Raw genomic sequence first — 16,845 nt, 5'->3', positions numbered from 1 at the left:
GTGCCTCGAGAGTCAAGACAAACCTCTCTCCAGTTTTTTTTTGTTTTCGAAGTTTAGTTCGAAATACTTCTGATGCTGTCCCTGCCTGAACAAGACGCTGCACAAACGCCGTGGCTTAGTTGGTTAAAGCGCCTGTCTAGTAAACAGCAGATCGTGAGTTCGAATCTCACCGGTGCCTCGAAAGTCAAGACTAACGTCTCTCTAGTTTTTTGTTTTCGAAGTTTAGTTCGAAATACTTCTGATGGTGTCACTGCCTGAACAAGATGCTGCGCAGGCGCCGTGGCTTAGTTGGTTAAAGCGCATGTCTAGTAAACAGGAGATCATTAGTTCGAATCTCACCGGTGCCACGAGAGTCAAGACAAACGTCTGTCTAGTTTTTTGTTTTTAAAGTTTAGTTCTAAATGCTTCTGATGGTGTCACTGCCTGAACAAGGCGCTGCACAGGTGCCGTGGCTTAGTTGGTTAAAGCGTCTGTCTAGCAAACAGGAGATCGTGAGTTCGAATCTCACCGGTGCCTCGAGAATCAAGACTAACGGCTCTCTAGTTTTTTTTGTTTTCGAAGTATTGTTCAAAATACTTCTAATGGTGTCACTGCCTGAACAAGACGCTGCGCAGGCGCCGTGGCTTATTTGGTTAAAGCGCCTGTCTAGTAAACTGGAGATCGTGAGTTCGAATCTCACCGGTGCTTCGAGAGTCAAGACAAACGTCTCTCTACTTTTTGTTTTCGTAGTTTATTTCGAAATTTTTCTGATGGTGTCACTGCCTGAACAAGACGCCGCGCAGGCGCCGTGGCTTAGTTGGTTAAAGCGCCTTTCTAGTAAACAGGAGATCATGAGTTCGAATCTCACTGGTGCCTCGAGAGTCAAGACAAACGTCTCTCTAGTTTTTTGTTTTCGAAGTTTAGTTCGAAATAATTCTGATGGTGTCACTGCCTGAACAAGACGCTGCGCAGGCGCTGTGGCTTAGTTAGTTAAAGCGCCTGTCTAGTAAACAGCAGATCGTGAGTTCGAATCTCACCGGTGCCTCGAGAGTCAAGACAAACGTCTCTCTAGTTTTTTTGTTTTCGAAGTTCAGTTCGAATTACTTCTGATGGTGTCACTGCCTGAACAAGAGGCTGCGCAGGCGCCGTGGCTTAGTTAGTTAAAGCGCCTGTCTAGTAAGCCGGAGATCGTGAGTTCGAATCTCACCGGTGCCTCGAGAGTCAAGACAAACGTCTCTCTAGTTCTTTGTTTTCGAAGACTAGTTCGAAATACTTCTGATGGTGTCACTGCCTGAACAAGACGCTGCGCAGGCGCCTTGGCTTAGTTGGTTAAAGCGCATGTCTAGTAAACAGGAGATCATTAGTTCGAATCTCACCGGTGCCACGAGAGTCAAGACAAACGTCTGTCTAGTTTTTTGTTTTTGAAGTTTAGTTCTAAATGCTTCTGATGGTGTCACTGCCTGAACAAGACGCTGCACAGGCGCCGTGGCTTAGTTGGTTAAAGCGCCTGTCTAGCAAACAGGAGATCGTGAGTTCGAATCTCACCGGTGCCTCGAGAATCAAGACTAACGGCTCTCTAGTTTTTTTGTTTTCGAAGTATTGTTCAAAATACTTCTAATGGTGTCACGGCCTGAACAAGACGCTGCGCAGGCGCCGTGGCTTATTTGGTTAAATTTCCTGTCTAGTAAACCGGAGATCGTGAGTTCGAATCTCACCGGTGCCTCGAGAGTCAAGACAAACTTCTCTCTAGTTTTTTTGTTTTCGAAGTTTATTTCGAAGTACTTCTGATGGTGTCACTGCCTGAACAAAACGCTGCACAAGCGCCGTGGCTTAGTTGGTTAAAGCGCCTGTCTAGTAAACAGGAGATCGTGAGTTCGAATCTCACCGGTGCCTCGAGAGTCAAGACAAACCTCTCTCCAGTTTTTTTTGTTTTCGAAGTTTAGTTCGAAATACTTCTGATGCTGTCCCTGCCTGAACAAGACGCTGCACAAGCGCCGTGGCTTAGTTGGTTAAAGCGCCTGTCTAGTAAACAGCAGATCGTGAGTTCGAATCTCACCGGTGCCTCGGGAGTCAAGACTAACGTCTCTCTAGTTTTTTGTTTTCGAAGTTTAGTTCGAAATACTTCTGATGGTGTCACTGCCTGAACAAGATGCTGCACAGGCGCCGTGGCTTAGTTGGTTAAAGCGCATGTCTAGTAAACAGGAGATCATTAGTTCGAATCTCACCGGTGCCACGAGAGTCAAGACAAACGTCTGTCTAGTTTTTTGTTTTTGAAGTTTAGTTCTAAATGCTTCTGATGGTGTCACTGCCTGAACAAGACGCTGCACAGGCGCCGTGGCTTAGTTGGTTAAAGCGCCTGTCTAGCAAACAGGAGATCGTGAGTTCGAATCTCACCGGTGCCTCGAGAATCAAGACTAACGGCTCTCTAGTTTTTTTGTTTTCGATGTATTGTTCAAAATACTTCTAATGGTGTCACGGCCTGAACAAGACGCTGCGCAGGCGCCGTGGCTTATTTGGTTAAAGCGCCTGTCTAGTAAACTGTAGATCGTGAGATCGAATCTCAGCGGTGCCTCGAGAGTCAAGACAAACGTCTCTCTAGTTTTTTTGTTTTCGAAGTTCAGTTCGAATTACTTCTGATGGTGTCACTGCCTGAACAAGACGCTGCGCAGGCGCCGTGGCTTAGTTAGTTAAAGCGCCTGTCTAGTAAACCGGAGATCGTGAGTTCGAATCTCACCGGTGCCTCGAGAGTCACGACAAACATCTCTCTAGTTTTTTGTTTTCGAAGTTTAGTTCGAAATACTTCTGATCGCGTCACTTCCTGAACAAGACGCTGTGCAGGCGCCGTGGCTTAGTTGCTTAAAGCGCCTGTCTAGTAAACAGGAGATCATGAGTTCGAATCTCACCGGTGCCTCGAGAGTCAAGACAAACGTATCTCTAGTTTTTTGTTTTCGAAGTTTAGTTCCAAATACTTCTGATGGTGTCACTGCCTGAACACGACGCTGCGCAGGTGCCGTGGCTTAGTTGTTTAAAGCGCATGTCTAGTAAACAGGAGATCATGAGTTCGAATCTCACCGGTGCCACGAGAGTCAAGACAAACTTTTCTGTAGTTTTTTCTTTTCGAAGTTTAGTTCTAAATACTTGTGATGGTGTCACTGCCTGAACAAGACGCTGCGCAGGCGCCTTGGCTTAGTTGGTTAAAGCGCCTGTCTAGCAAACAGGAGATCGTGAGTTCGAATCTCACCGGTGCCTCGAGAGTCAAGAGTAACGTCTCTTCTGAGTTTTTTTTGCTTTCGAAGTATTGTTCGAAATACTTCCAATGGTGTCACTGCCTGAACAAGAAGCTGCGCAGACGCCGTGGCTTATTTGGTTAAAGCGCCTTTCTAGTAAACAGGAGATCATGAGTTTGAATCTCACCGGTGCCTCGGGAGTCAAGACTAACGTCTCTCTAGTTTTTTGTTTTCGAACATTCATGACTTCTTTGCGCAAACACGTACACGGACACAAGGAAAATAGGCAAACAACACGGGCGCCCGTGTTGTTTGCCTCTTTTCCTTGTGTCTGTGTACGTGTTTGCGCAAAGACGTCATGATCGAGTACGAACTCGCCCCACATTCAGTACTTTTGTTTTCGAAGTTTAGTTCGAAATACTTCTGATGGTGTCACTGCCTGAACAAAATGCTGCGCAGGCGCCGTGGCTTAGTTAGTTAAAGCGCCTGTCTAGTAAACAGGAGATCGTGAGTTCGAATCTCACTGGTGCCTCGAGAGTCAAGACAAACCTCTCTCTAGTTTTTTTGTTTTCGAAGTTTAGTTCGAAATACTTCTGATGGTGTCACTGCCTGAACAAGACGCTGCGGAGGCGCCGTGGCTTAGTTAGTTAAAGCGCCTGTCTAGTAAACCGGAGATCGTGAGTTCGAATCTCACCGGTGCCTCGAGAGTCAAGACAAACGTCTCTCTAGTTCTTTGTTTTCGAAGATTAGTTCGAAATACTTCTGATGGTGTCACTGCCTGAACAAGATGCTGCGCAGGCGCCTTGGCTTAGTTGGTTAAAGCGCCAGTCTAGCAAACAGGAGATCTTGAGTTCGAATCTCACCGGTGCCTCGAGAGTCAAGACTAACGTCTCTTCTGATTTTTTTTGATTTCGAAGTATTGTTCGAAATACTTCCAATGGTGTCACTGCCTGAACAAGACGCTGCGCAGACGCCGTGGCTTATTTGGTTAAATTTCCTGTCTAGTAAACCGGAGATCGTGAGTTCGAATCTCACCGGTGCCTCGAGAGTCAAGACAAACTTCTCTCTAGTTTTTTGTTTTCGTAGTTTAGTTCGAAATACTTCTGATGGTGTCACTGCCTGAACAAGACGCCGCGCAGGCGCCGTGGCTTAGTTGGTTAAAGCGCCTTTCTAGTAAACAGGAGATCATGAGTTCGAATCTCACTGGTGCCTCGAGAGTCAAGACAAACGTCTCTCTTGTTTTTTGTTTTCGAAGTTTAGTTCGAAATAATTCTGATGGTGTCACTGCCTGAACAAGACGCTGCGCAGGCGCTGTGGCTTAGTTAGTTAAAGCGCCTGTCTAGTAAAAGGAAAAGCGTGAGTTCGAATCTCACCTGTGCCTCGAGAGTCAAGACAAACGTCTCTCAAGTTTTTTGTTTTCGAAGTTTAGTTCGAAATATTTCTGATGGTGTCACTGCCTGAACAAGACGCTGCGCAGGCGCCTTGGCTTAGTTGGTTAAAGCGCCTGTCTAGCAAACAGGAGATCGTGAGTTCGAATCTCACCGGTGCCTCGAGAGTCAAGACTAACGTCTCTTCTGATTTTTTTTTGTGTTCGAAGTATTGTTCGAAATACTTCCAATGGTGTCACTGCCTGAACAAGACGCTGCGCAGACGCCGTGGCTTATTTGGTTAAATTTCCTGTCTAGTAAACCGGAGATCGTGAGTTCGAATCTCACCGGTGCCTCGAGAGTCAAGACAAACCTCTGTCTAGTTTTTTTTGTTTTCGAAGTTTAGTTCGAAATACTTCTGATGCTGTCACTGCCTGAAAAAGACGCTGCACAAGCGCCGTGGCTTAGTTGGTTAAAGCGCCTGTCTAGTAAACAGCAGATCGTGAGTTCGAATCTCACCGGTGCCTCGAGAGTCAAGACAAACGTCTCTCTAGTTTTTTTGTTTTCGAAGTTCAGTTCGAATTACTTCTGATGGTGTCACTGCCTGAACAAGACGCTGCGCAGGCGCCGTGGCTCAGTTGGTTAAAGCGCCTGTCTAGTAGACAGGAGGTCATGGGTTCGAATCTTACCGGTGCCTCGAGAGTCAAGACAAACGTCTCTCCAGTTTTTTGTTGTCGAAGTTTAGTTCGAAATAATTCTGATGGTGTCACTGCCTGAACAAGACGCTGCGTAGGCACTGTGGCTTAGTTAGTTAAAGCGCCTGTCTAGTGAAAGGCAGATCGATAGTTTGAATCTCACCTGTGCCTCGAGAGTCAATACAAACGTCTCTGAAGTTTTTTGTTTTCGAAGTTTTGTTCGAAGTACTTCTGATAGTGTCACTGACTGAACAAGGCGCTGGGCAGGCGCCGTGGCTTAGTTAGTTAAAACGCCTGTCTAGTAAACAGGAAATCGTGAGTTCGAATCTCACCGGTGCCTCGAGAGTCAAGACAAACGGTTCTCTAGTTTTTTGTTTTCGAAGTTTTGTTCGAAGTACTTCTGATGGTGTCACTGACTGAACAAGGCGCTGCGCAGGCGCCGCGGCTTACTTAGTTAAAGAGCCTGTCTAGTAAACAGGAGAACGTGAGTTCGAATCTCACCGGTGCCTCAAGAGTCAAGACAGACGGTTCTCTAGTTTTTTGTTTTCGAAGTTTAGTTCGAAATACTTCTGATGGTGTCACTGCCTGAACAAGACGCTGCGCAGGCGCCGTGGCTTAGTTGGTTAAAGCGCATGTCTAGTAAACAGGAGATCATTAATTCGAATCTCACCGGTGCCACGAGAGTCAAGACAAACGTCTGTCTAGTTTTTTGTTTTCGAAGTTTAGTTCTAAATGCTTCTGATGGTGTCACTGCCTGAACAAGATGCTGCGCAGGCGCCTTGGCTTAGTTGGTTAAAGCGCCAGTCTAGCAAACAGGAGATCTTGAGTTCGAATCTCACCGGTGCCTCGAGAGTCAAGACTAACGTCTCTTCTGATTTTTTTTGATTTCGAAGTATTGTTCGAAATACTTCCAATGGTGTCACTGCCTGAACAAGACGCTGCGCAGACGCCGTGGCTTATTTGGTTAAATTTCCTGTCTAGTAAACCGGAGATCGTGAGTTCGAATCTCACCGGTGCCTCGAGAGTCAAGACAAACTTCTCTCTAGTTTTTTGTTTTCGTAGTTTAGTTCGAAATACTTCTGATGGTGTCACTGCCTGAACAAGACGCCGCGCAGGCGCCGTGGCTTAGTTGGTTAAAGCGCCTTTCTAGTAAACAGGAGATCATGAGTTCGAATCTCACTGGTGCCTCGAGAGTCAAGACAAACGTCTCTCTTGTTTTTTGTTTTCGAAGTTTAGTTCGAAATAATTCTGATGGTGTCACTGCCTGAACAAGACGCTGCGCAGGCGCTGTGGCTTAGTTAGTTAAAGCGCCTGTCTAGTAAAAGGAAAAGCGTGAGTTCGAATCTCACCTGTGCCTCGAGAGTCAAGACAAACGTCTCTCAAGTTTTTTGTTTTCGAAGTTTAGTTCGAAATATTTCTGATGGTGTCACTGCCTGAACAAGACGCTGCGCAGGCGCCTTGGCTTAGTTGGTTAAAGCGCCTGTCTAGCAAACAGGAGATCGTGAGTTCGAATCTCACCGGTGCCTCGAGAGTCAAGACTAACGTCTCTTCTGATTTTTTTTTGTGTTCGAAGTATTGTTCGAAATACTTCCAATGGTGTCACTGCCTGAACAAGACGCTGCGCAGACGCCGTGGCTTATTTGGTTAAATTTCCTGTCTAGTAAACCGGAGATCGTGAGTTCGAATCTCACCGGTGCCTCGAGAGTCAAGACAAACCTCTGTCTAGTTTTTTTTGTTTTCGAAGTTTAGTTCGAAATACTTCTGATGCTGTCACTGCCTGAAAAAGACGCTGCACAAGCGCCGTGGCTTAGTTGGTTAAAGCGCCTGTCTAGTAAACAGCAGATCGTGAGTTCGAATCTCACCGGTGCCTCGAGAGTCAAGACAAACGTCTCTCTAGTTTTTTTGTTTTCGAAGTTCAGTTCGAATTACTTCTGATGGTGTCACTGCCTGAACAAGACGCTGCGCAGGCGCCGTGGCTCAGTTGGTTAAAGCGCCTGTCTAGTAGACAGGAGGTCATGGGTTCGAATCTTACCGGTGCCTCGAGAGTCAAGACAAACGTCTCTCCAGTTTTTTGTTGTCGAAGTTTAGTTCGAAATAATTCTGATGGTGTCACTGCCTGAACAAGACGCTGCGTAGGCACTGTGGCTTAGTTAGTTAAAGCGCCTGTCTAGTGAAAGGCAGATCGATAGTTTGAATCTCACCTGTGCCTCGAGAGTCAATACAAACGTCTCTGAAGTTTTTTGTTTTCGAAGTTTTGTTCGAAGTACTTCTGATAGTGTCACTGACTGAACAAGGCGCTGGGCAGGCGCCGTGGCTTAGTTAGTTAAAACGCCTGTCTAGTAAACAGGAAATCGTGAGTTCGAATCTCACCGGTGCCTCGAGAGTCAAGACAAACGGTTCTCTAGTTTTTTGTTTTCGAAGTTTTGTTCGAAGTACTTCTGATGGTGTCACTGACTGAACAAGGCGCTGCGCAGGCGCCGCGGCTTACTTAGTTAAAGAGCCTGTCTAGTAAACAGGAGAACGTGAGTTCGAATCTCACCGGTGCCTCAAGAGTCAAGACAGACGGTTCTCTAGTTTTTTGTTTTCGAAGTTTAGTTCGAAATACTTCTGATGGTGTCACTGCCTGAACAAGACGCTGCGCAGGCGCCGTGGCTTAGTTGGTTAAAGCGCATGTCTAGTAAACAGGAGATCATTAATTCGAATCTCACCGGTGCCACGAGAGTCAAGACAAACGTCTGTCTAGTTTTTTGTTTTCGAAGTTTAGTTCTAAATGCTTCTGATGGTGTCACTGCCTGAACAAGACGCTGCGCAGGCGCCGTGGCTTAGTTGGTTAAAGCGCCTGTCTAGTAAACAGGAGATCGTGAGTTCGAATCTCACCGGTGCCTCGAGAGTCAAGACAAACTTCTCTCTAGTTTTTTGTTTTCGAAGTTTAGTTCGAAATACTTCTGATGGTGTCACTGCCTGAACAAGACGCTGCACAAGCGCCGTGGCTTAGTTGGTTAAAGCGCCTCTCTAGTAAACAGGAGATCGTGAGTTCGAATCTCACCGGTGCCTCGAGAGTCAAGAAAAACCTCTCTCCAGTTTTTTTTGTTTTCGAAGTTTAGTTCGAAATACTTCTGATGCTGTCCCTGCCTGAACAAGACGCTGCACAAGCGCCGTGGCTTAGTTGGTTAAAGCGCCTGTCTAGTAAACAGCAGATCGTGAGTTCGAATCTCACCGGTGCCTCGGGAGTCAAGACTAACGTCTCTCTAGTTTTTTGTTTTCGAAGTTTAGTTCGAAATACTTCTGATGGTGTCACTGCCTGAACAAGATGCTGCGCAGGCGCCGTGGCTTAGTTGGTTAAAGCGCATGTCTAGTAAACAGGAGATCATTAGTTCGAATCTCACCGGTGCCACGAGAGTCAAGACAAACGTCTGTCTAGTTTTTTGTATTTAAAGTTTAGTTCTAAATGCTTCTGATGGTGTCACTGCCTGAACAAGACGCTGCACAGGCGCCGTGGCTTAGTTGGTTAAAGCGCCTGTCTAGCAAACAGGAGATCGTGAGTTCGAATCTCACCGGTGCCTCGAGAATCAAGACTAACGGCTCTCTAGTTTTTTTTTGTTTTCGAAGTATTGTTCAAAATACTTCTAATGGTGTCACTGCCTGAACAAGACGCTGCGCAGGCACCGTGGCTTATTTGGTTAAAGCGCCTGTCTAGTAAACTGGAGATCGTGAGTTCGAATCTCACCGGTGCCTCGAGAGTCAAGACAAACGTCTCTCTACTTTATGTTTTCGTAGTTTATTTCGAAATTTTTCTGATGGTGTCACTGCCTGAACAAGACGCCGCGCAGGCGCCGTGGCTTAGTTGGTTAAAGCGCCTTTCTAGTAAACAGGAGATCATGAGTTCGAATCTCACTGGTGCCTCGAGAGTCAAGACAAACGTCTCTCTAGTTTTTTGTTTTCGAAGTATAGTTCGAAATAATTCTGATGGTGTCACTGCCTGAACAAGACGCTGCGCAGGCGCTGTGGCTTAGTTAGTTAAAGCGCCTGTCTAGTAAAAGGAAAAGCGTGAGTTCGAATCTCACTTGTGCCTCGAGAGTCAAGACAAACGTCTCTCTAGTTCTTTGTTTTCGAAGATTAGTTCGAAATACTTCTGATGGTGTCACTGCCTGAACAAGACGCTGCGCAGGCGCCTTGGCTTAGTTGGTTAAAGCGCCTGTCTAGCAAACAGGAGATCGTGAGTTCGAATCTCACCGGTGCCTCGAGAGTCAAGACTAACGTCTCTTCTGATTTTTTTTGTTTTCGAAATATTGTTCGAAATACTTCCAATGGTGTCACTGCCTGAACAAGACGCTGCGCAGACGCCGTCGCTTATTTGGTTAAATTTCCTGTCTAGTAAACCGGAGATCGTGAGTTCGAATCTCACCGGTGCCTCGAGAGTCAAGACAAACTTCTCTCTAGTTTTTTGTTTTCGTAGTTTAGTTCGAAATACTTCTGATGGTGTCACTGCCTGAACAAGACGCCGCGCAGGCGCCGTGGCTTAGTTGGTTAAAGCGCCTTTCTAGTAAACAGGAGATCATGAGTTCGAATCTCACTGGTGCCTCGAGAGTCAAGACAAACGTCTCTCTTGTTTTTTGTTTTCGAAGTTTAGTTCGAAATAATTCTGATGGTGTCACTGCCTGAACAAGACGCTGCGCAGGCGCTGTGGCTTAGTTAGTTAAAGCGCCTGTCTAGTAAAAGGAAAAGCGTGAGTTCGAATCTCACCTGTGCCTCGAGAGTCAAGACAAACGTCTCTCAAGTTTTTTGTTTTCGAAGTTTAGTTCGAAATATTTCTGATGGTGTCACTGCCTGAACAAGACGCTGCGCAGGCGCCTTGGCTTAGTTGGTTAAAGCGCCTGTCTAGCAAACAGGAGATCGTGAGTTCGAATCTCACCGGTGCCTCGAGAGTCAAGAATAACGTCTCTTCTGATTTTTTTTTGTTTTCGAAGTATTGTTCGAAATACTTCCAATGGTGTCACGGCCTGAACAAGACGCTGCGCAGACGCCGTGGCTTATTTGGTTAAATTTCCTGTCTAGTAAACCGGAGATCGTGAGTTCGAATCTCACCGGTGCCTCGAGAGTCAAGACAAACCTCTGTCTAGTTTTTTTTTGTATTCGAAGTTTAGTTCGAAATACTTCTGATGCTGTCACTGCCTGAACAAGACGCTGCACAAGCGCCGTGGCTTAGTTGGTTAAAGCGCCTGTCTAGTAAACAGCAGATTGTGAGTTCGAATCTCACCGGTGCCTCGAGAGTCAAGACAAACGTCTCTCTAGTTTTTTTGTTTTCGAAGTTCAGTTCGAATTACTTCTGATGGTGTCACTGCCTGAACAAGACGCTGCGCAGGCGCCGTGGCTTAGTTGGTTAAAGCGCCTGTCTAGTAGACAGGAGGTCATGGGTTCGAATCTTACCGGTGCCTCGAGAGTCAAGACAAACGTCTCTCCAGTTTTTTGTTGTCGAAGTTTAGTTCGAAATAATTCTGATGGTGTCACTGCCTGAACAAGACGCTGCGTAGGCACTGTGGCTTAGTTAGTTAAAGCGCCTGTCTAGTGAAAGGCAGATCGATAGTTTGAATCTCACCTGTGCCTCGAGAGTCAAGACAAACGTCTCTGAAGTTTTTTGTTTTCGAAGTTTTGTTCGAAGTACTTCTGATAGTGTCACTGACTGAACAAGGCGCTGGGCAGGCGCCGTGGCTTAGTTAGTTAAAGCGCCTGTCTAGTAAACAGGAAATCGTGAGTTCGAATCTCACCGGTGCCTCGAGAGTCAAGACAAACGGTTCTCTAGTTTTTTGTTTTCGAAGTTTTGTTCGAAGTACTTCTGATGGTGTCACTGACTGAACAAGGCGCTGCGCAGGCGCCGTGGCTTAGTTAGTTAAAGCGCCTGTCTAGTAAACAGGAGATCGTGAGTTCGAATCTCACCGGTGCCTCAAGAGTCAAGACAGACGGTTCTCTAGTTTTTTGTTTTCGAAGTTTAGTTCGAAATACTTCTGATGGTGTCACTGCCTGAACAAGACGCTGCGCAGGCGCCGTGGCTTAGTTGGTTAAAGCGCATGTCTAGTAAACAGGAGATCATTAATTCGAATCTCACCGGTGCCACGAGAGTCAAGACAAACGTCTGTCTAGTTTTTTGTTTTCGAAGTTTAGTTCTAAATGCTTCTGATGGTGTCACTGCCTGAACAAGACGCTGCGCAGGCGCCGTGGCTTAGTTGGTTAAAGCGCCTGTCTAGCAAACAGGAGATCGTGAGTTCGAATCTCACCGGTGCCTCGAGAATCAAGACTAACGGATCTCTAGTTTTTTTTTGTTTTCGAAGTATTGTTCAAAATACTTCTAATGGTGTCACTGCCTGAACAAGACGCTGCGCAGGCACCGTGGCTTATTTGGTTAAAGCGCCTGTCTAGTAATCTGGAGATCGTGAGTTCGAATCTCACCGGTGCCTCGAGAGTCAAGACAAACGTCTCTCTACTTTATGTTTTCGTAGTTTATTTCGAAATTTTTCTGATGGTGTCACTGCCTGAACAAGACGCCGCGCAGGCGCCGTGGCTTAGTTGGTTAAAGCGCCTTTCTAGTAAACAGGAGATCATGAGTTCGAATCTCACTGGTGCCTCGAGAGTCAAGACAAACGTCTCTCTAGTTCTTTGTTTTCGAAGATTAGTTCGAAATACTTCTGATGGTGTCACTGCCTGAACAAGACGCTGCGCAGGCGCCTTGGCTTAGTTGGTTAAAGCGCCTGTCTAGCAAACAGGAGATCGTGAGTTCGAATCTCACCGGTGCCTCGAGAGTCAAGACTAACGTCTCTTCTGATTTTTTTTGTTTTCGAAGTATTGTTCGAAATACTTCCAATGGTGTCACTGCCTGAACAAGACGCTGCGCAGACGCCGTCGCTTATTTGGTTAAATTTCCTGTCTAGTAAACCGGAGATCGTGAGTTTGAATCTCACCGGTGCCTCGAGGGTCAAGACGAACTTCTCTCTAGTTTTTTGTTTTCGAAGTTTATTTCGAAGTACTTCTGATGGTGTCACTGCCTGAACAAGGCGCTGCGCAGGCGCCGTGGATTAGTTAGTTAACGCGCCTGTCTAGTAAACAGGAGATCGTGAGTTTGAATCTCACCGGTGCCTCGGGAGTCAAGACTAACTTCTCTCTAGTTTTTTGTTTTCGAACATTCATGACTTCTTTGCGCAAACACGTACACGGACACAAGGAAAAGAGGCGAACAACACGGGCGCTCGTGTTGTTTGCCTCTTTTCCTTGTGTCCGTGTACGTGTTTGCGCAATGAAGTCATGATCGAGTACGAACTCGCCCAACTTTCAGTACTTTTGTTTTCGAAGTTTAGTTCGAAATACTTCTGATGGTGTCACTGCCTGAACAAGACTCTGCAGAAGCGCCGTGGCTTAGTTGGTTAAAGAGCCTGTCTAGTAAACAGCAGATCGTGAGTTCGAATCTCACCGGTGCCTCGAGAGTCAAGACAAACGTCTCTCTAGTTTTTTGTTTTCGAAGTTCAGTTCGAAATACTTCTGATGGTGTCACTGTCTGAACAAGGCGCTGCGCAGGCGCCGTGGCTTAGTTAGTTAAAGCGCCTGTCATGTAAACCGGAGATCGTGAGTTCGAATCTCACCGGTGCCTCGAGAGTCAAGACAAACGTCTCTCCAGTTTTTTGTTGTCGAAGTTTAGTTCGAAATAATTCTGATTGTGTCACTGCCTGAACAAGACGCTGCGTAGGCGCTGTGGCTTAGTTAGTTAAAGCGCCTGTCTAGTGAAAGGAAGATCGATAGTTTGAATCTCACCTGTGCCTCGAGAGTCAAGACAAACGTCTCTGAAGTTTTTTGTTTTCGAAGTTTCGTTCGAAGTACTTCTGATAGTGTCACTGACTGAACAAGGCGCTGCGCAGGCGCCGTGGCTTAGTTGGTTAAAGCGCCTGTCTAGTAAACAGGAGGTCATGAGTTCGAATCTTACCGGTGCCTCGAGAGGCAAGACAAACGTCTCTCTTGTTTTTTGTTTTCGAAGTTTATTTCGAAATAATTCTGATGGTGTCACTGCCTGAACAAGACGCTGCGCAGGCGCTGTGGCTTAGTTAGTTAAAGCGCCTGTCTAGTAAAAGGAAAAGCGTGAGTTCGAATCTCACCTGTGCCTCGAGAGTCAAGACAAACGTCTCTCAAGTTTTTTGTTTTCGAAGTGTAGTTCGAAATATTTCTGATGGTGTCACTGCCTGAACAAGACGCTGCGCAGGCGCCTTGGCTTAGTTGGTTAAAGCGCCTGTCTAGCAAACAGGAGATCGTGAGTTCGAATCTCACCGGTGCCTCGAGAGTCAAGACTAACGTCTCTTCTGATTTTTTTTTTGTTTTCGAAGTATTGTTCGAAATACTTCCAATGGTGTCACTGCCTGAACAAGACGCTGCGCAGACGCCGTGGCTTATTTGGTTAAATTTCCTGTCTAGTAAACCGGAGATCGTGAGTTCGAATCTCACCGGTGCCTCGAGAGTCAAGACTAACCTCTGTCTAGTTTTTTTTGTTTTCGAAGTTTAGCTCGAAATACTTCTGATGCTGTCACTGCCTGAACAAGACGCTGCACAAGTGCCGTGGCTTAGTTGGTTAAAGCGCCTGTCTAGTAAACAGCAGATCGTGAGTTCGAATCTCACCGGTGCCTCGAGAGTCAAGACAAACGTCTCTCTAGTTTTTTTTTTGTTTTCGAAGTTCAGTTCGAATTACTTCTGATGGTGTCACTGCCTGAACAAGACGCTGCGCAGGCGCCGTGGCTTAGTTGGTTAAAGCGCCTGTCTAGTAAACAGGAGGTCATGAGTTCGAATCTTACCGGTGCCTCGAGAGTCAAGACAAACGTCTCTCCAGTTTTTTGTTGTCGAAGTTTAGTTCGAAATAATTCTGATGGTGTCACTGCCTGAACAAGACGCTGCGTAGGCACTGTGGCTTAGTTAGTTAAAGCGCCTGTCTAGTGAAAGGAAGATCGATAGTTTGAATCTCACCTGTGCCTCGAGAGTCAAGACAAACGTCTCTGAAGTTTTTTGTTTTCGAAGTTTTGTTCGAAGTACCTCTGATAGTGTCACTGACTGAACAAGGCGCTGGGCAGGCGCCGTGGCTTAGTTAGTTAAAGCGCCTGTCTAGTAAACAGGAAATCGTGGGTTCGAATGTCACCGGTGCCTCGAGAGTCAAGACAAACGGTTCTCTAGTTTTTTGTTTTCGAAGTTTTGTTCGAAATACTTCTGATGGTGTCACTGACTGAACAAGGCGCTGCGCAGGCGCCGTGCCTTAGTTAGTTAAAGCGCCTGTCTAGTAAACAGGAGATCGTGAGTTCGAATCTCACCGGTGCCTCGAGAGTCAAGACAAACTTCTCTCTAGTTTTTTGTTTTCGTAGTTTAGTTCGAAATACTTCTGATGGTGTCACTGCCTGAACAAGACGCCGCGCAGGCGCCGTGGCTTAGTTGGTTAAAGCGCCTTTATAGTAAACAGGAGATCATGAGTTCGAATCTCACTGGTGCCTCGAGAGTCAAGACAAACGTCTCTCTTGTTTTTTGTTTTCGAAGTTTAGTTCGAAATAATTCTGATGGTGTCACTGCCTGAACAAGACGCTGCGCAGGCGCTGTGGCTTAGTTAGTTAAAGCGCCTGTCTAGTAAAAGGAAAAGCGTGAGTTCGAATCTCACCTGTGCCTCGAGAGTCAAGACAAACGTCTCTCAAGTTTTTTGTTTTCGAAGTTTAGTTCGAAATATTTCTGATGGTGTCACTGCCTGAACAAGACGCTGCGCAGGCGCCTTGGCTTAGTTGGTTAAAGCGCCTGTCTAGCAAACAGGAGATCGACAGTTCGAATCTCACCGGTGCCTCGAGAGTCAAGACTAACGTCTCTTCTGATTTTTTTTTTGTTTTCGAAGTATTGTTCGAAATACTTCCAATGGTGTCACTGCCTGAACAAGACGCTGCGCAGACGCCGTGGCTTATTTGGTTAAATTTCCTGTCTAGTAAACCGGAGATCGTGAGTTCGAATCTCACCGGTGCCTCGAGAGTCAAGACAAACCTCTGTCTAGTTTTTTTTGTTTTCGAAGTTTAGTTCGAAATACTTCTGATGCTGTCACTGCCTGAACAAGACGCTGCACAAGCGCCGTGGCTTAGTTGGTTAAAGCGCCTGTCTAGTATACAGCAGATCGTGAGTTCGAATCTCACCGGTGCCTCGAGAGTCAAGACAAACGTCTCTCTAGTTTTTTTGTTTTCGAAGTTCAGTTCGAATTACTTCTGATGGTGTCACTGCCTGAACAAGACGCTGCGCAGGCGCCGTGGCTTAGTTGGTTAAAGCGCCTGTCTAGTAGACAGGAGGTCATGGGTTCGAATCTTACCGGTGCCTCGAGAGTCAAGACAAACGTCTCTCCAGTTTTTTGTTGTCGAAGTTTAGTTCGAAATAATTCTGATGGTGTCACTGCCTGAACAAGACGCTGCGTAGGCACTGTGGCTTAGTTAGTTAAAGCGCCTGTCTAGTGAAAGGCAGATCGATAGTTTGAATCTCACCTGTGCCTCGAGAGTCAATACAAACGTCTCTGAAGTTTTTTGTTTTCGAAGTTTTGTTCGAAGTACTTCTGATAGTGTCACTGACTGAACAAGGCGCTGGGCAGGCGCCGTGGCTTAGTTAGTTAAAACGCCTGTCTAGTAAACAGGAAATCGTGAGTTCGAATCTCACCGGTGCCTCGAGAGTCAAGACAAACGGTTCTCTAGTTTTTTGTTTTCGAAGTTTTGTTCGAAGTACTTCTGATGGTGTCACTGACTGAACAAGGCGCTGCGCAGGCGCCGTGGCTTAGTTAGTTAAAGCGCCTGTCTAGTAAACAGGAGATCGTGAGTTCGAATCTCACCGGTGCCTCAAGAGTCAAGACAGACGGTTCTCTAGTTTTTTGTTTTCGAAGTTTAGTTCGAAATACTTCTGATGGTGTCACTGCCTGAACAAGACGCTGCGCAGGCGCCGTGGCTTAGTTGGTTAAAGCGCATGTCTAGTAAACAGGAGATCATTAATTCGAATCTCACCGGTGCCACGAGAGTCAAGACAAACGTCTGTCTAGTTTTTTGTTTTCGAAGTTTAGTTCTAAATGCTTCTGATGGTGTCACTGCCTGAACAAGACGCTGCGCAGGCGCCGTGGCTTAGTTGGTTAAAGCGCCTGTCTAGTAAACAGGAGATCGTGAGTTCGAATCTCACCGGTGCCTCGAGAGTCAAGACAAACTTCTCTCTGGTTTTTTGTTTTCGAAGTTTAGTTCGAAATACTTCTGATGGTGTCACTGCCTGAACAAGACGCTGCACAAGCGCCGTGGCTTAGTTGGTTAAAGCGCCTCTCTAGTAAACAGGAGATCGTGAGTTCGAATCTCACCGGTGCCTCGAGAGTCAAGACAAACCTCTCTCCAGTTTTTTTTGTTTTCGAAGTTTAGTTCGAAATACTTCTGATGCTGTCCCTGCCTGAACAAGACGCTGCACAAGCGCCGTGGCTTAGTTGGTTAAAGCGCCTGTCTAGTAAACAGCAGATCGTGAGTTCGAATCTCACCGGTGCCTCGGGAGTCAAGACTAACGTCTCTCTAGTTTTTT

The 16,845-nt window shown here is 46.3% G+C and overlaps 21 non-coding genes across 21 annotated transcripts; all 21 read left to right on the top strand.

Annotated features, from left to right (window-relative positions):
* The first annotated feature begins 442 nt into the window (after positions 1 to 442).
* TRNAA-AGC (transfer RNA alanine (anticodon AGC)) lies at positions 443 to 516 on the top strand. Its single transcript has one exon. It is a non-coding gene; the product is annotated as a tRNA-Ala (tRNA).
* Positions 517 to 1,458: 942 nt separating this feature from the next.
* Positions 1,459 to 1,532, top strand: TRNAA-AGC (transfer RNA alanine (anticodon AGC)). Its single transcript has one exon. It is a non-coding gene; the product is annotated as a tRNA-Ala (tRNA).
* Positions 1,533 to 1,798: 266 nt separating this feature from the next.
* Positions 1,799 to 1,872, top strand: TRNAT-AGU (transfer RNA threonine (anticodon AGU)). The gene has a single exon. It is a non-coding gene; the product is annotated as a tRNA-Thr (tRNA).
* A 435-nt stretch (positions 1,873 to 2,307) lies between these two features.
* TRNAA-AGC (transfer RNA alanine (anticodon AGC)) lies at positions 2,308 to 2,381 on the top strand. Its single transcript has one exon. It is a non-coding gene; the product is annotated as a tRNA-Ala (tRNA).
* A 773-nt stretch (positions 2,382 to 3,154) lies between these two features.
* On the top strand, positions 3,155 to 3,228 carry TRNAA-AGC (transfer RNA alanine (anticodon AGC)). The gene has a single exon. It is a non-coding gene; the product is annotated as a tRNA-Ala (tRNA).
* A 436-nt stretch (positions 3,229 to 3,664) lies between these two features.
* Positions 3,665 to 3,738, top strand: TRNAT-AGU (transfer RNA threonine (anticodon AGU)). Its single transcript has one exon. It is a non-coding gene; the product is annotated as a tRNA-Thr (tRNA).
* Positions 3,739 to 4,682: 944 nt separating this feature from the next.
* TRNAA-AGC (transfer RNA alanine (anticodon AGC)) lies at positions 4,683 to 4,756 on the top strand. The gene has a single exon. It is a non-coding gene; the product is annotated as a tRNA-Ala (tRNA).
* A 1,964-nt stretch (positions 4,757 to 6,720) lies between these two features.
* On the top strand, positions 6,721 to 6,794 carry TRNAA-AGC (transfer RNA alanine (anticodon AGC)). The gene has a single exon. It is a non-coding gene; the product is annotated as a tRNA-Ala (tRNA).
* Positions 6,795 to 8,079: 1,285 nt separating this feature from the next.
* Positions 8,080 to 8,153, top strand: TRNAT-AGU (transfer RNA threonine (anticodon AGU)). Its single transcript has one exon. It is a non-coding gene; the product is annotated as a tRNA-Thr (tRNA).
* A 604-nt stretch (positions 8,154 to 8,757) lies between these two features.
* On the top strand, positions 8,758 to 8,831 carry TRNAA-AGC (transfer RNA alanine (anticodon AGC)). The gene has a single exon. It is a non-coding gene; the product is annotated as a tRNA-Ala (tRNA).
* Positions 8,832 to 8,929: 98 nt separating this feature from the next.
* Positions 8,930 to 9,003, top strand: TRNAT-AGU (transfer RNA threonine (anticodon AGU)). Its single transcript has one exon. It is a non-coding gene; the product is annotated as a tRNA-Thr (tRNA).
* A 432-nt stretch (positions 9,004 to 9,435) lies between these two features.
* TRNAA-AGC (transfer RNA alanine (anticodon AGC)) lies at positions 9,436 to 9,509 on the top strand. Its single transcript has one exon. It is a non-coding gene; the product is annotated as a tRNA-Ala (tRNA).
* Positions 9,510 to 10,114: 605 nt separating this feature from the next.
* Positions 10,115 to 10,188, top strand: TRNAA-AGC (transfer RNA alanine (anticodon AGC)). The gene has a single exon. It is a non-coding gene; the product is annotated as a tRNA-Ala (tRNA).
* Positions 10,189 to 11,136: 948 nt separating this feature from the next.
* Positions 11,137 to 11,210, top strand: TRNAT-AGU (transfer RNA threonine (anticodon AGU)). Its single transcript has one exon. It is a non-coding gene; the product is annotated as a tRNA-Thr (tRNA).
* A 264-nt stretch (positions 11,211 to 11,474) lies between these two features.
* TRNAA-AGC (transfer RNA alanine (anticodon AGC)) lies at positions 11,475 to 11,548 on the top strand. Its single transcript has one exon. It is a non-coding gene; the product is annotated as a tRNA-Ala (tRNA).
* Positions 11,549 to 11,983: 435 nt separating this feature from the next.
* On the top strand, positions 11,984 to 12,057 carry TRNAA-AGC (transfer RNA alanine (anticodon AGC)). Its single transcript has one exon. It is a non-coding gene; the product is annotated as a tRNA-Ala (tRNA).
* A 1,111-nt stretch (positions 12,058 to 13,168) lies between these two features.
* TRNAT-AGU (transfer RNA threonine (anticodon AGU)) lies at positions 13,169 to 13,242 on the top strand. The gene has a single exon. It is a non-coding gene; the product is annotated as a tRNA-Thr (tRNA).
* Positions 13,243 to 13,506: 264 nt separating this feature from the next.
* TRNAA-AGC (transfer RNA alanine (anticodon AGC)) lies at positions 13,507 to 13,580 on the top strand. The gene has a single exon. It is a non-coding gene; the product is annotated as a tRNA-Ala (tRNA).
* Positions 13,581 to 14,024: 444 nt separating this feature from the next.
* Positions 14,025 to 14,098, top strand: TRNAT-AGU (transfer RNA threonine (anticodon AGU)). Its single transcript has one exon. It is a non-coding gene; the product is annotated as a tRNA-Thr (tRNA).
* Positions 14,099 to 16,060: 1,962 nt separating this feature from the next.
* Positions 16,061 to 16,134, top strand: TRNAT-AGU (transfer RNA threonine (anticodon AGU)). The gene has a single exon. It is a non-coding gene; the product is annotated as a tRNA-Thr (tRNA).
* Positions 16,135 to 16,398: 264 nt separating this feature from the next.
* On the top strand, positions 16,399 to 16,472 carry TRNAT-AGU (transfer RNA threonine (anticodon AGU)). The gene has a single exon. It is a non-coding gene; the product is annotated as a tRNA-Thr (tRNA).
* Positions 16,473 to 16,845: the final 373 nt, after the last annotated feature.

The sequence above is a fragment of the Rhipicephalus microplus genome, unplaced genomic scaffold (genome assembly GCF_043290135.1).
Source record: "Rhipicephalus microplus isolate Deutch F79 unplaced genomic scaffold, USDA_Rmic scaffold_62, whole genome shotgun sequence".
Classification (NCBI taxonomy): Eukaryota; Metazoa; Arthropoda; class Arachnida; order Ixodida; family Ixodidae; genus Rhipicephalus; species Rhipicephalus microplus.
This window is presented reverse-complemented; position numbering and strand designations above follow the sequence as displayed.